Source organism: Podarcis melisellensis, assembly GCF_964234715.1.
Source record: "Podarcis melisellensis genome assembly, chromosome: 11".
NCBI classification, from domain to species: Eukaryota; Metazoa; Chordata; class Lepidosauria; order Squamata; family Lacertidae; genus Podarcis; species Podarcis melisellensis.
The window spans coordinates 30,311,664-30,327,263 of NC_138543.1; the positions used below are offsets into that span (position 1 = coordinate 30,311,664).

Below are 15,600 nucleotides of genomic sequence, written 5' to 3' on the forward strand. Positions count from 1 at the left end.
CAAGCAAGTGAAAATCTACAATCACACAATGGAGCTTTCTTATCTCTCACCTCCACTGCAACCACTTGTGCCTGAAAAGCCACTTTTGAGGCACAAGCTCCTCAAATATTATGGTACAGGAGACTGCGGCAATAGAAATGGGGGGATATCACTTTGGCTTGCACAGTTGCACTTTTGGATCCAAATCATTATATCAAACTTGGCCTGAAAAATATGGGTGTCCTGTGATGGCTTCTACAGCATTGACCATCCTTCTGAAAAACAGCTGTTACTAAATAAATAAAATATCTAGGTTATAGTGATGCTGATATGGTTCACCCCAAGAATGTTGTTTTTCTGCACATAAATGTTCTCATCAAGTGATTTCACCATGCAACTTGCCTGCATACCAGAGCTTCCGCACTCAAGTTTCATAGAGAGGGGGTAGCTCTGTGTATGTGAAGGAATGTGCACCAGTGCCTCGATCAAAGTGAATGGGACAGCTTGCTTGCATAGGATTTCCACATGCTGATTGGAGCATACTGAGCGATCTCGTGCCCGTTTGTGCTATTGCACTTCCGATATGTATATGTGAGCTGGAGAACATGAAGCATGGAAAAAAGATTGCGAAGGAAGGAAACAGTATGGAGAAAAGCATTCTAATAATTGGGGCTATCAACAGTGGCTGAAACCCAGGTCTGTCTTGATAAAAATACATAAAAATTGGATTTATTTTTTAAAAAAATGCAAGTTCAAAAACAATCTCTGTTTAAAGGTATAGATCTTGCATTTGCTTGAATCTCTGATGTGACACACTATATAAATAACCCTTTCCATGCAGTTGATGCCTTTAGGTTGTCTTTAAATGCTTGTTAAGCTATGATACTTCACAACAATTTCAAGTAGAATTAGAACTGGCAACTTTTCTGGCTTTTAACAGGTGTATCTATTTCTTCATCACTGCACCACCATTTTTGCAGAAACTTTGCCAGATGAATTTCTCCTTGTCATATAATTGGTTTAAACATAAGAGCTTGCTGGGGAAGAGGTGGATGTTGGCAACAGTGAAATACAGAATTAATCTTTCATTGCTTCATGATACTACTATACTTTTGCCTGTGACTAAGCTTGCAAGGCAGATTAACTTCATTTTCTAAAAATGTTGGGGGTAGCATAAAATTATACACCTGAGATCATTAGAAACCAATGTCTTTTTTAAAAAAACAACTTTCTTTTTTGTAAAATGCAGAACCTATAGAAAAGATACTTTAAATTTTTCAGTACCATAGAGCAAGAACTATCTAATCCTTAAAAGAAACCCATTACTTAAGCATCCCTGACCATCCAACTTGTTTAAAATGCTCTAAGGAAGAAGAATCTATTGCCTTATGAGGCAATGTGTTCTGCTTTTGAACACTGTTAGGTTTCTTGTGAAACTTGAACCCATTGGTTTGAATTCTACCCTCTCGAGCGCTAGAAAACAGATTTGATCCATCTGTGTGTCGGATAATGTCATCTTTGACATCCTTGCTGTGTGATCTCTTTAGAAGTGGTTGGTAAATTGGAACATGGTAGCAATGATAGTTTAAGATAGACATTTAAGGCAGGAGTCACCTAACTTTGTCAGTGGAAGCCATGAACAAGGACTTCTGTTTGCAGAATGGCGTCCCCCCCCTCCTCACACCCCCAGAAGAGCGGACAAGGGGAAGAGAAGGATGATCCTTTCATTTGGCAAGCTGCAATGCTTGTGCAGATGAAACATTAATCATAGTGTGATATCAACTTAATATTGTATGGTTTCAACTTTATCTTGATCCAATGCAAACACATCTGAATGGCAGAAAACCTTCTTAGAAGTTGTGCCTTTCTGGGCTGTTGTGTGATAAAACCAAAAAGTAATATGAGAATTAACTTTTTGGTCCCAGGTAAGAGAAAACAAGTTACACACATAAACCAAGAGACTGGACTAGTCACTAATTTTAAGTGCAGCTCTAAGTCCTGAATACAGTAACTGGAAGAAAGTCTCTCAGTGTTACGTGAAAGTAATCATGTTTAAGTCTTCAGCTTCTTATATCCAACAGACATCTCTATCTTCTTGGCTAACTGTTATTTTCTCAAAACCCACACACAGCTGGAGAATTCAGATGAGAAATGAGCTTCCATATTTATTTATTTATTCATTTATATATAAAACCTCCTTTTTAGTGGATCAGTTTACAAATCAAAGTGCAATGCTTGTAACTGGAACTCCATAAAATTAAGATTGTGCTGAAGGAAGCCACCCCCCTTTCAAGGGGGGAAAAAGTCTCTTCTATACTTTGTCCATCTCTCAGTTCATTGCCCAATGCAGTTTGTGTAATATTCCAGTGTCCATAGGGTAGGCTATACTTCAAAACCAGCAGGAAGTAAGAAGGTATATGCAAAAGGTGGGGGCCAGAGACCTCTTCTATAACCTACAAATTTTTACACCATGTGTAAAGAAATCGTATTGCTTATTGCTATATTTTATGCCTGCAAATAAAAGCAATATATTAATCTGCTTTATATTTCTGCATGTCAGGCAGCACTTTACTAATAATGGTGGGAAAGGATAAGAGGTAGTTGTAATAAGGCTTGTAAACTGCTCTGTGCTCTGCAAGTGCTATAGAAATTATATCCCATTCAGTCTGTGTTGATACCAATGTAGTAAACACTGTGACTCAAGATTTGCTTTTTGTATAATTCGTCAAAATATTCTAGGAGGAGCCGGATTCTACAGTCTTCTCTGAAATGGGTTGCTGGCTAAGCACCAGCCATACTGGATTTATATGAATGTTAATGCCTACTGTGGATAGCAGTAATTGCATCAATAAGTTTGCCTCTGCAAACTATCACTTCAGCTGGTGGGAAGCAATATCAATTACGCTGAATTTACTAGGCAATAGAATGTTCTTAGTACTGTAATGTTAATGTTCACTGTAACTTGACCATTTAACCTGTTCGTTTGTTCATACTATACACGTGGACTGTTACTGTATCTGTTCCTATTGAATTGCCCAGATCAGAAAAAGGCAATTTATTCAAACCAAAGATCAATAAATATGTTGTGGTGTTGACTTCTTTTTGTACATGTAGAATGGATACACCTGCTTGGTCTCTAAGATAGTACCATTATTTGATTTGTCCTGTTTCAAAGCCCTTATAAATATATTTTATGCATAGTGAATATTTACGGGCCAAATCCTTAACAAAAGGCATTGCTGTTTCGCAGAAGTTTTCTCAAAATAATCATGTGCTTGGCACCCTGAGATCAATTGTTGTTGTGCTTTTTATTTCTTTGGAGACTAGCAAAATAATGCTTAAAGAGGGAGTTGGGAACTTAGGAAAAGGACCCAAAAGTGCAACTGGAGTCCACAGAGGAGGTATATGAAACCTTGTTGGGAGTTCTGTGCTATCAATATGTTCCCATGCTTTCCCTACTTCCTTATTTTTCCAACTTCATGGTAGTACACTTTGTGGAATTTGAAAGGAACCATATTCCTTTGAGGGTTGTGCTGTGTGTGTGTATGTGTGTGTGTGTGTGTGCTTGTTGCTAAAGTAGTCTGCCTATACCTTTGAGATATCCAGTTGTTTTTTGTTTTTTTAAAGACAGTATCAAGCTATTCCAGTGTGTGAGAGTAGCTTTGCCATTTTTATGGACTGGGGGGGGGGGCAGGATTTGTCTCATGGATAAGGTGTGTGTGTGTATATATAATCTAATGTAAAAATATAAAAAGCAAAATATAAGAATCTAAGTTATAGGTTGGAAAATATAAATTCTATAAATGTTACAACTGGGCAAATGCATGAGTTTTATGAGGTGCTGATCACTGAAGTACTATAGCCCACCCCAAAGAGTCACAGCCTCCATGACTGCACATCCCCTCCATCGAAGAATCTGTATGCTCTGCTCTACCTCAGCTGAAATTTATTTTGAAGTAGGGAAACTGTACTCAGGGTCCAGTTCATCCAACCACTTTTGTTCTCCAGTATTGTCCTTATGAGAGAAACCTGTACCTTACTGTGCCACAGGGCTAGCAGGTGTGATAACTGAGAAGATCAATTGCCTAAGGTAAATTTTGTTTTTGGTACCACACACTCTTTTATGTCTTATCCAGCCCAATCTCTCTAGTACAGTGGTACCTTGGTTCTTGAACTTAATGCGAATCCATTCGACTCTCAAAACCGTTCAAAAACCAAGACGCGGCTTCCGATTGGCTGCAGGAGCTTCCTGCACTCGATTGGAAGCCATGTTGGACATTCGGCTTCTGAAAAACATTCGCAAACCGGAACACTCACTTCCAGGTTTGCGGCGTTCAGGAGCTGATTTGTTCCAGTACCAAGGTACCACTGTACTATAATTGTCTCCAGAGCCCAGTTTGGGGGCAGGAAAGCCAGGGAAATAGTTGAGTGCCTACCCCATAAGTGACAACTCCCCACTAGCATCTATTGAGCAGCTGAAATAAAGACGCATGACAGATGGCCATCCAACCTGTGCTTTAAAACCTCCAAGGAAGGAGAGTCCACAACCTCCCAAGGGAAACCATTCCACTGTCAAACAGCTCTTACTGTCAGAAAAGTCTTTCCTGATGTTTAGTTGGAATTTCCCTTCTTGTAACTTGGAGCCACTGGTTCGAGTCCTACCCTCCATAGGGTAAAGAATAAACAACAGCAACAACTGTAAGTGAAGCAGAAGAAAAGCAAGCATTAAAAACTCTTTCTGTCCCAGGCTAAAAGCCTGGGGAAAATAAAGAGATCCTGTCCAGGCAGTAATATAGTTGTCAGGTGAGCCTCTCTGACGAGAGCTCTCAAAAAATGGGGCACCACCACTGAGAAGGCCCCTCTCTGTTCACCACCCACCTCACAGCAGGCAGTGGAGGCACTTTTCTCACCCACTGTGAAGTTTGACTCACCCTAGCAGGCAGGCTGGGAATATGGGCCACGGTAGCAGTGGGGGATGAGAGAGACGATCTTCCTACATAATCCTTCTCTGCCCTCAAACTGTTAAGGGCCATCCAGAAAGCACTGCTGAGCTTATTGTATCTTCCACTGATGCCTAGGGCTGCCTCTGCAATTCAGCAACGAACCTGCCGTATATTTCATTCCAGCTATTCAGCTATGAAGGATTTCCTTTCCTTACAAGCCCATGGGATCCCCACAGGCTTCCTTAAACTGGCAAGCACAATGCAAGCTTGGGTGCCTAGGTGGAACTATTTGGGTGGGTGGGGGGAAGGTGAGGGAGGAAGGGAGGAATTTTTTTTTATTAGCTTTAATAATCAGGAAAGGGAAATTTTAATTGAAGTGCTTGCAATTCAACTGACAGGTTGAGCGTGCCTTTTGATGCTAAAAACGGTTACAAAATTAGTGTGAAATACTTCGTCTCAACTCAGTCACAAAAAAATGGGGGTGGGGGTGGGAGAGGAAGTAAGCACATTTAAAAATTGATTAGTGCTGCACGAAGCTGTTCTCCAGAGATTTGAACTCTTGTGCATATGCCCTCCGAGCTATCTGGCTCGTTGCTGCCTTTGCCCATTTAGTCTGCAGCTGCCTCACCTTGTTGGTTTGTGCTGACCTAGTTTATCTGATTACTAGCATTGGCTATGGCAGAGAGCATTGTGGGAGGAGGGAGACCTTGTCCCTAGGACCCCTCTGGCCTCCAGCTCAGCAGTTTCCTGGGTATTATGATGGACCATCTTTGGGGCAGAAGCTGATTTGTGGGGTGAACTGGGCTGAGTTTTCCAACACAGGGAAAGAAAGTTTGTCCTGTTTACACATTTTGCAGAAGTCGAATGAAAGAGGCTCTTAAAACCATTCAACAGATGAGATGTGTTTTGGTTTTATTTTAAGCAAACATGAGGGACTCATGCATAACATACACATGGTATGACACATGCAGCTTCTACTTGCCTGCTTGTATAGCATGTTGGGAGATTTTGGTATTACTGCCGGCTGTACAACTTGGTATTGGGCTGTAAGACAGTATTGTGCATTATTTCTGCACACTGCTGAACTAAAGAAGCAGAAGAAGGGGTGGTGGAGGTGAGCAGGGCTGAGTGATATATCAATATACAGTAACATCCAAAACCAGTTTGATGTCCATATAGTGATATTGGTTTAATAATTTTTGGCCCAGCAATATATTGTGAATCATGGTGGGTGTGTGGGTGGGTGTGTGTGTGTGTGCTGTGCAAAAATCAGAATGTGGGGAAAACTGTGAAGCAAGCCAATGCTTCTCTTGATTCCTGCAGCCCCTGTTAACCGCTGGGCTCAGCTCTCCCCTGCCTCAAGCAAGGAGCAGTGAATCCCAAGAGCAGGCACTGAGAAAAATCACAATGCAGGAAAAACCATGAAGCCAGCCAATGCCTCTACATAGCTCCATCCTTATTTCAGGCATTGTGATGTATTTGTAAATAGCGATGTTTAGCTGGTGATATATCATGATGTTGAAAAACCAGATACTGCCCAACCCTAGATGTGAGCATGACCTGGGGGTAGATGTCAGCCATAACCACATAACCTTGAACAGCATCCACGACTTCACATTCAGGAGAAGTTAGGAACATGAGAAGCTGCTTTATACTGAGTCTGACCCACTGGTCTATCAAGCCCAGTGTTGTCTACACTGAGTGGCAACAGGTTTCAGACAGGGAGTCTCTCCCACCCCTACCTAGAGATGCTGGATGTTGAACTTGGGCCATTTTGCATGTAGAAGAGATGTTCTGCCACTGAGTTATGGCCCCTTGTATTACAGGAATTTGTTAAGATACCTCCTTCCATATTTGCTGTAGTGTGTTGTGTTGTAATAGGTCCATGGAAACACCTCATGGACCTGACTTAAACATCATATAGTATTTTGCCTATTGGACAGATGATTACAATCCCTTAGCCAGTCACAGAAAATAAGAATAAATTGGGTGTTCAAGAGCTTGGGTCCTAACTAGGCTTCTGCTGGCAGGAGCATCCCAAGCACTACTCCACTCATGGGATGCTCCCACCACTGAAATGGTTGTGATGGTGCTGGGGAGAGGGGACTCAGCAACTCCCCTTTCCCTTTCCTAACCCTTGCGCTCCATGAAACTCTGCTCTGGGGGGTTGTTGGACCTGAGCTGCATGAGAGGTGACTTGGGAGGATGAGAGGAAACCATAAGAAGAGCCCTGCAGAACCAGGCCAATGGCCCTTCCAGTCAAGAATTCAGACGCCTGCGGGAAAGCCCAAAAGCAGGAGCTGAGGGCAACAGTGCTCTATTGGTGATTCACAGCAACTGGCATTCAGGGACATACTGGCATTGCCTTCTCCTGCCCCCCCCCCCCAATTTGCTGGTATGATCCCTTGCTAGATCTTGATGCTGTCTGTGAATGGTGGGAGGCTTTCCATTTGCAAACACCAAGTTGGAATCCAAGCCATTATCTCTTGAAAACTTGCTGCATTCTGATGACTTCTGCATCTAAACATGGAGATGGTGTGTGGGATGCACATGCGCGACTATCTTATTTTGACCGGGTTTTTTTGTGTGTGTGCTCGGTGAACAAGAACAACAACAAGGTGTACATGTGCGCGCCTGAGGCAATACAGAACAATTTCATTCCTGAAATGGAGGAAGCTGATTACTGTCATTTTGATGCTGTGCCTTTTTATATACATTGGTGGTGGTATGGAAAGACACTGGCTTGGAGCACGGCGTACTTTAGAGTGCTTTGAAATTGTTAAAGAACTACACATTTTACAAAGTGCTCCATTTTGCTGCTGACTCAAGTAGCATGGAAACCAGTGAACTGGCTGTTGTGTGCACAGAAAAGCTCACTGCCAGATGAAGAACTCCAACTCCCAGCTCAAGTTTCTGCCAAAGGCTTTAATGCATGAATCAGATGGGCTCATGGGCAAGGTACAGGTTTCAAGGTGTAGTAGGGACACAACAGGTATATAGATACATGGCTAAGCACAAGCTAAGCTGTTGATCCAACAAGTGACATGCCCCCTGCACCTTCCTTTTGAAGAGCAGAGCAGGCACAGCTCTTAGCACGGCAAGCAAACAGTGTCCTGGGACTCTGGGCAAGCAAACAGGCACTCCTTCAGGTGGGTTGGATTTGCAAGATTTGTTCATGCTGGCATCTTTTTGTCCATGGAGATAGACCTGGTGTTGGTGCCAGCGCAGGATCAGATTTACTCTCAGTTGCCACCCTTGAAGAAGGAAGCTCCTCACTGGCAGAAGGAGTCACTGAGTGCAGCTCCACAGCAGGAGAAACCCGAATAGGGGTTTCTGCTGTCACCAAGCCACTTGGTCCCTCCTCTGGATTCAGCCCTCTATTCCCTGGGCTACTAGATTCTTTGCTAGGCTCAGACACTTCTTGGGGTCCTGATATGCTCTTTCCTCTCCTGCAAGAAGCTTCCCCAGAATCAACCAGATCCAAGTCTCTGATCTCCTCCCATTCCTCCTCAGGATTGGACCATCTCCTCCATGACACCTCCCACAGGGCTTGTGCCAAGAAGAGTTGCTCTGTCAGATAAGGAAATAATGACATAGCAACTATTTGTTAGGGAACTAGGCGCCATATGCATTTTTAGTTGGTGCTGTTCCTAAGGGGTAGAATAAAATATGAGGGGGGATCTTTACAGTCGTACCTTGGAAGCCTTGACTCCCTGCAGCCAATCGGAAGCTGCGCTTTGGTTTTCAAATGGTTCCAGGAGTCGAACGGACTCCCAGAACGCATTCTGTTCGAAAACCAAGGTATGACTGTAATTTAAAAGCTTGTAATAAATAACCTTTTTAAACAGGTCTGCATGAGCTTCTCTATTCTAACCAAAACGAGTTGATTCTCATGAAGCTTAGAAGTTAGTTTTAGAGCAGGACTGGGAGAGATGTGGTCTTTCAGATGCTGCTGAACTACAGCTCACATCATTCCTGACCATTGGCTTTGCTGCCTGGAGCTGATACAAGTTGGAGCCCAACAACAGCTGAGGGGCCACAGATCTTCCATCCCTAACTTAGAACAATTCTGTGAGGTAGGTTAAGTTGCTTTGGGTTGCCTTGGGCAATATAAAGTGGCTAACACATTTAATAAAAAATAATGATCACAGATAACCCACTGAGCCAGTGCTGAGCAAGGCTTTTGTCTCTGAACCTAATACTTCCATCTTAATAGCCAGGGATTTTTTCAGCTGGAACTCAACTTCAGCACTTCTCAAGTGGGCACCATTGCCATTATAAGAGAACAAGGGTTCATGATGAGTTCCGGCACCTCCTTTTCTAGAAAAATAGCACTGTTAATAGCATAGCTACAGCAGGCATGGTTAACCTCTTGCCAGGGGGCCTCTTTCAGGCTCCCAGGTAACTTTTTCTGTCCTCTCTGTGGGAATGGTGTAGATACTAGGAGAGGATATATTGATTTAATAGTATCCTTCCTAACTCACGCTAGTGAGTCATACAGCAGAATGCATTCCCCAATATATAGCAGAAAGCTAGCTGGTAGTTTCATTTGAATCTTTTTACTTATGCAATCCAATCTGGCTTTGTTCAGATTGGAGTATATTCCTGGTAAGACCCTTTTGTTTCCCTCCTAAAAGAATAAAGACACAAGTGTCTACCTTATATGTACAGTAATAAGAAGTTTTCTCTCATTCAGTTCAGGGTATGATCCCTGAAGGCAGGCAGAAAAGGGGTTGAGTTCATCCCATATGGGAACTCATCCCACATGCTGCTGGCTGAGAGCCAGCAGTGCAGTCCAAGAGAGGTCAATGGAATCAAAAGAGGAAGGTGGCTGTATGACTGGACCTTTTGTGGGGTCTGCCCACCTACCTGGTCACATGCAGGGGGATGGTGCTCCAGACCAGGTGGAACAGGAAGTTCAGCTCGCTAGATCAGCATCCCCCTGCCTGTGTCCACTCTAGGCAAACAGAAAGTGTTGTACTTGACTGCTTATGTTACATCCCACACTCTCCCCACAAACCCACCAATTTTGGTGGGGGTGGCAAAAATATAGTTTTGAATGAATACACAGTGCTGGAGTAGGCAGAGAGGTTTAAGTCTCTCTTCCCATCCCAGCACCTCAATAGGGAAACAAATCACCCCTGCCCAGTCTTCAGATGAATAATTCGGCAAGGGGTGATAACTGTACCCCTTCCATGGCTGATCAGAAAAAACCAGCTGGCTGCTGGTGGTTGAGTGCCTCTGTTATGTGTGTCTCCTAGTGAGTGCATGCAAGAACCACTGTTCTTTTGGCCTCACACCCCCTGGCATGCAGCTGCTGGAGAATTGGTAAATGCAATCAAAAAGGTTAGCCATTATTGAGCTATAGGCTGACTTTGGCTCTCATGACCAGAAGTTTGCAGGGCATATCCTCCACCAGGCTGATCTCACTATCCACTAGTTATGTTTGCTGGTTGCCATTATACAGACTAATCTTTTGTGCTTGTTGAATGGGCCACATTTTAAAGCTTTTTGGATCTGAATGTTGAAAATTGCTGCAGTTTCAAGGAAGACAGAGATACTTGGTCATTTGCTATGTAGGAGGAAGAGATTTTGAAATTTTGAATTCAAAGTGCATTGCTTTTACTTTAAATCTTTCCAAAGAGATTTTTGGAGATGACTACTGACACAGCTTATGCTTTTAAAGTAAACGGGGACATTTGAATGTATGTGTTTTTCTCCAGTTATCATTCTTTGTCTTTGCAGGCTGCTGTACAGCAAGTATATAATAACACTTGCCACCTTATCTTGTATTCAAGATCTTTGCAAGTGTAAAGAGACTGCCTATTTTCTGTGCTCTTTAGAAAATGTGGTCTTCTCTTTCTATCACTCAGATGCCAAGTAATTATTTAAAAAGCCCAACCCACACTGCACCGTAATTTAGTACATAGCTCACCTCCTAATTTTTCAACAACATAACTTTTCATGATAAACACAAGTATTGTTTTTACATCTTCGAAGGAGGAGGAGCCAGAGATGTTCTTGCACCAGAGGCAAAATGGTCCTCTAGTGCTCCCACAATGGTGCAGCAAACTCCATAAGGAGTCTCCTTACAGTGGGGCTGTGCATTGGCTCCTTCCTTCAGGAAAAGCCAGGGCAAATGCCTGTCACACTGCAGGATGGGAGAGAGAACTCCTTCCCTTGGCAGAGCTTTCCACCAGTCCCTTTCTGCCCCTTGAGCCCAGTGAGACCAGCTGCAAAGCTGGATGGTGAAATGGGGCAGGCACTCCTTGGGGAGGTGCTACCTGAGGTGGCTGCATTACCCAGCCTCATAGGCAGGCATCTCTGCTTTCCAGCAAACACCTTCCAGTTCAAGGCATGGAAGGCAAGACAATGGCAAGGGAAGTGCTTGGAAGTTCTGTTGAATAATGTTTGAAAAGTTCCGTTTCTCCAAACCTAAGCTTCCACACTCCAAGTGGTTCTTGGCAAAGTAACCAAGGAGTTAGAAAGTAAAAGCATTGCTACAAAAGTTGGGCACCACTCCCATGCTCTGCTGAGCGGTAGCAAGATTCTAGGGGGTTCCAAACACTCTCCCAGGATCTGTGTTCCTTTGAGAATCAAGATGTGGTAGACACTGCCGTAGTTTTAAGAAATATGATTTATGCACATATTTATACCTTCAGTCTGCATGGAGGGAGACCATAACTTACGCCATGGTCATCTCAAAAAGTGCTTGTTCCTTACAGCCATGGAGTCCAAGGCATCTCTCCCAGCCTGCCTCCAGCCAGCCTGCCTAAGATGGACCTCTCTCTTTGTTCTTCCATCTTCTTCCCAGCACACCTTGCTCAAGACACTCTTTTACTGTCACTTCACACCGGTTACACTGGCATCCTCCCAAATCTCCAGTCTCCATTCGCACCTCAGGGCACGGAAGCCAGTTCTCAGGGGCCTTGATCCCAACTGGTGATGAATTGGCAAAGCATGAGGAGTAAGAGGAGCACTTAAGAAGGGACAATTACTTTCTGTAGTGAGTTACTCTCTCCCAGAATATTAACACATTGTGATTAAAGCTTTCTAACATTTATGCATTTTTTTCATTGTTCTCGCTACTACTTGTTCTTCCAACCATCTGCATTATATCAGTTCAGGCTTCTAGTGCACATGGTTAAGGGCATTAAAAACAACAACCTTCCATGTTCTAATTTGCATTTTGTGTCAAAGTCTGCCCTATCAGTGGTTAAGACACACTGGTTCCTCTGCTCTTCTTCTTACCCTACAAGCTCTTTTGTCCAACAAGATAAACAAATTGTCTGGATGGCACTGTGAGCAGCATGGCTGAATATCTATCAGCCAATCAATATTTATTGCTAGCTTCACCTATCCAATTTTCTCCACATTAATTTATACAGTATATAATAGGAATGCTTTTAAAAAATGCAAAGGAGAGCTGTCTGCTATCCTCCACCACCCCTCGAAGAAAAACAGAATTTAAGCAAAAGCGGGTGGTGCTGTGGGTTAAACCACAGAGCCTAGGACTTGCCGATCAGAAGGTCAGTGGTTCGAATCCCGCTGTTGCTCGGTACCTGCTCCAGCCAACCTAGCAGTTCGAAAGCATGTCAAAGTGCAAGTAGATAAATTGGTACCGCTCCGGTGGGAAGGTAAACTCCGTTTCCGTGTGCTGCTCTGGTTCGCCAGAAGCGGCTTAGTCATGGTGGCCACATGACCCGGAAGCTGTACGCCGGCTCCCTCGGCCAATAAAGCGAGATGAGCACCGCAACCCCAGAGTCGGACACGACTGGACCTAATGGTCTTTACCTTTAAGGGTTGATGAGTAGCTAAATGTGACATCTATCATGATGACATCCTGGATTCTTGTTCTCACTATGGTCTAAAACCCAAGTTGTGTGCATCTCATTTTACTCGAGTAGCACTCATCCTGCTTCTCTAAGCACTGAGATCTTCAAAGGGTGTAGCACTTACCGGTACTTACCTAGGTTTGGTTCACTTTGAGAGGAGATCATTGGAGGCTTATAGGTACTTTCCAGTTTTTGCATTTTGTTACTACTATAGAGGCTGTGTATAGATAGATGCCCAGCTTAAATACTCCCCTCTATCCACTTTTTGCATGCCATGCCTTATTTTATAAACTTCTCTTGTGTTGCTTCTACCTGCCTTTTCTCTAAGCTAAAAAGTCTCAAACGCTGCAATCTTTCCTCATAGGGAATCTTGCTCCATCCCCTTAAACATTTGGCTTGCCCTTTTCTGAAGTTACAATATCCTTTTTGAGCTGAGGCAACCAGAACTGAACACACCAAAACAGTTGCACCAAAACAGTTTCCAAATTTTGCCCTTCTTCCCCACACAATTTCCTCATTTCAAATGTTACTATAGCAGAACAGACATGTTGCCCAGATACAATATGAGCTGGGTCTAATACCTGTGGAAAAATGGGGTGGCCAAACTTATTCTCTGCGCCTTGGGAAGTGTGGCCTTCACTGACAGGGCAAGGTGCTGAAAAGTTTCCCTTCTATGCATGTCCACAGAAACTTGTAGGCATGCACGTTGTGTCTGTAGGAACAGTATTCATCAGCATAGCCAAGGGAGAAGGTAGCACTAAGTAACCAGGTTATATTTAGTGCACTTTCCTAGCAGTGCTTTTACCACTCTGCTAGCGTTCCATCTGTATAACTTGTCTACCAAAGGGAGATGGAAAGCTTTTTACAAAAAACACCTGCCATTTATGCAGCCTAGTGCTTTCCAAGTCCAAAAGCACATTATTTACAGATTTTTCATATTTTTTTATGAAGCCCAAGAATAAAAACCATCCATTAGAAAGATTCAGCTGAACTAAAGCTGAATAACTCACCCAGTCTTTCAGGCTGTTTGATAAATCTTAACACAGGAATTCTCATGAATTAGTTTCAGTGTATACTCTGGTCCAAGTGCCATCCTAAATCCAGATTCATAACACTTGCTCGGCTATGAAGATTGACTGCCCTAGGTAATCCAGCAAACTCTAAAATGGACAGTGGAGAGCAGGTATGCTGCCTTGAGCTCCTAAAGGTAGGATATAAATGTAATACTTATGCCTTGTTCAACTAAATATTTACCAGTACTAACCATTAGCTTGGATTGTGATCAGTGATTGTCTGTGTGTGTGTGTGTGTGTGTGTGTGTGTGTGTGTGTGTGTGAATAGTTTGTTTGCTTTCTGTGTTATGGTTTGTTTTCCTTTATTTTTATGACGTTGCTAAATTATTCTGGAAACTGTTTAGTCATGCTAAGTGAAAAGCTGCTTGTAAATCATTCTAACTAATAACAATAGAATTGTTATAAAATTTAATAGCAATTCTATTGTTAAAACAAAAAAAATTCCTTCCAGTAGCACCTTAAAGACCAACTAAGTTAGTTCTTGGTATGAGCTTTCGTGTGCATGCACACTTCTTCAGATACACTGAAACAGAAGTTTCCAGACCTGTAACTAATTCTATTGTTATTAGTTAGAATGATTTACAAGCAGCTTTTCACTTAGCATGACTAAACAGTTTCCAGAATTTTATCAGCATTTTATTTTAATAAGGTAATATACATTTTAGAATATTTTATTCTTAATGAATTATTGATGCATACTTTATTTATAAAATTAGTCTTGGGTACATTCACTTGTACCCTGTTCTTAGTTTCTGATTCGATTTTGTGTATTGTATCCAGCATGTTGTACCCTCATCCACCTTCTGGATGAAGGGCAGTTTACATGGCTGATGATAGATGATAGATAGATAGATGATAGATAGATGATAGATAGATAGATAGATAGATAGATAGATAGATAGATAGATGATAGATAGATAGATGATAGATAGATAGATGATAGACAGATAGGTAGCTCAGGGCAGCATACTTGACATCCCCCCTTGTCTGTATTTATTCTCACAACAACCCTGGAAAGCATATTATGTTTTTATATATGTTAGAAGCCACCCAGAGTGGCAGGGGAAACCCAGTCAGATGGGTGAGGTACTATTATTATTATTATTATTATTATTATTATTATTATTATTAGCTAGGCTAGCCCAAGACCACCCAGTGAGCTTCATGGCAGAGTGGAGATTTGAATGTCCATCTTTCACATCCTAGTCTACACCACGCAAGCTCTCATTGAGTGTCCTGACCCTGCGAGGGGCCACAGGAGAGTGCTGTTAAGTGAACACCTCCCATGTTGTAATAGACATGGTCATATTTTGTCTGATAATTTGTGCTCATAAACTACGTTTCTTTGCATGTGATAAAATAAATACATGATAAGATTAATATTAGGGTGCTTTCCAATTAAGCATTACTCAGAGCAGACCCACTGAAATTAACGAACATGACTGAGTTAGGTCTACTAATTTCAACAACTCTTCCCGGAGTAAAACTTAACTGAATGCCACTTAACTGAGGTTCATCTCCAGTCTGCAAATGGCCACTGAAAGAGACGAAGGGTCCCCATAAAGCTATTCTGAACTGTGTCTCTCGCCAAGAGTTTCTCACAGTTACCTCAGACTTGGGCTTCATATACCAGAGCAACGTATTCTTTGACTGCACTCTTCCCAGCCCTTTCCAAAAGCACAGGATTCTCACGCTGAAGACCTTTCCCATGAACTTCCACAAGCCTTTGCATTTAGCCAAACAAAAAGTTTCCCAATAGCCTGAAGAAGG

General features: G+C 42.6%; 1 long non-coding RNA gene across 6 annotated transcripts in view; it reads left to right on the forward strand.

Annotated features, from left to right (window-relative positions):
• The window catches only part of LOC309380349, a 563,851-nt gene that overhangs the window by 219,974 nt on the left and 328,277 nt on the right, over window positions 1-15,600 (forward strand). The gene's annotated exons all lie outside the window — the stretch shown is intronic.